We start from the raw sequence: 1,193 nt of genomic DNA on the forward strand, positions 1-1,193 counted from the left end.
TATCCCATGAAGGTGTAAAGGTGGACCCTAACAAAATCAAGGCTATAAAAGAATGGACCAAACCTGCTAATATATCAAAGCTAAGAGGGTTCTTAAGTTTGACTGGATATTACTGAAGATTTATTAAAAACTATGCACATATAACTGCACCTCTAACAAACCTTTTAAAGAAAAAATCGTTTCTATGAGATGAGGAAGCGGGAAGGTGTTTTGAAAAATTAAAGGAAATTATGTCTAATGCTCCTGTATTAGCAACACCAGATTTTTCTAAACCATTTATCGTTGAGTGTGATGCTTCTGGATTTGGTATAGGTGCAGTATTAATGCAACAAGGACAACCAATAGCTTTTGAAAGTAGGAATCTCAACAAAAGAGAACGCCTCAAATCCACATACAACAAAGAAATGCTCGCTATCATGCACGCACTAGCTAAGTGGGGGCAATATCTTTTGGGAAGTAAGCTTTCTATTCGAACAGACCATAACAGTCTCCAACATCTCCTTCAACAAAAAACACATTCCGAAGAACAACAAAAATGGATTGAAAAAATTGCCGCTTTTGACTTGGAAATACTACATAAAAGAGGTAAAGACAATGTAGTAGCAGATGCCTTATCCAGGAAAGATGAAGAACCAACACTACTTGCAATTTCGGTTGTTGTCCCTGAGTGGCTTAACAAAATTCGAAGTGAGTATGCCAAGGATCCAGAAATAACGACAATAATCAATAACCTTCCCAACAACTCAAAATTTGAGTGGAAGAATGATATCCTATGGTATAAGGGAAGAATCTATCTAAATACAAATTCCAAGTTTAAGTTTAAAATACTCAAGGAATTACATGACTCACCATCAGCTGGACATGTAGGATTCTTTAAGACTTACTACAATGCATGTCAATCCTTCTTTTGGAAGGGAATGAATCGTGATATTCAGAAGTATGTAGCAGAATGTGACACATGTCAAAGGAATAAAAGCGAAAATATTACGACACCAGGATTACTTCACCCCTTAAACATTCCAAATCAGAAATGGGAGGAAATCTCGATGGACTTTATTGAAGGATTACCAGTATCTGAAGGCAAGGACAAGATTTTCGTAGTAGTCGACAAACTCACCAAATATGCTCACTTTATGGCAATAAAGAAGTCATACTCAGCAAAAGAAATCGCTGAAATATTTTGCAAAAATATA

Source organism: Pinus tabuliformis, chromosome 6 (genome assembly GCF_031772625.1).
Source record: "Pinus tabuliformis cultivar Carrire ecotype Pingquan chromosome 6, CPIR1, whole genome shotgun sequence".
In the NCBI taxonomy this organism is placed as follows: Eukaryota; Viridiplantae; Streptophyta; class Pinopsida; order Pinales; family Pinaceae; genus Pinus; species Pinus tabuliformis.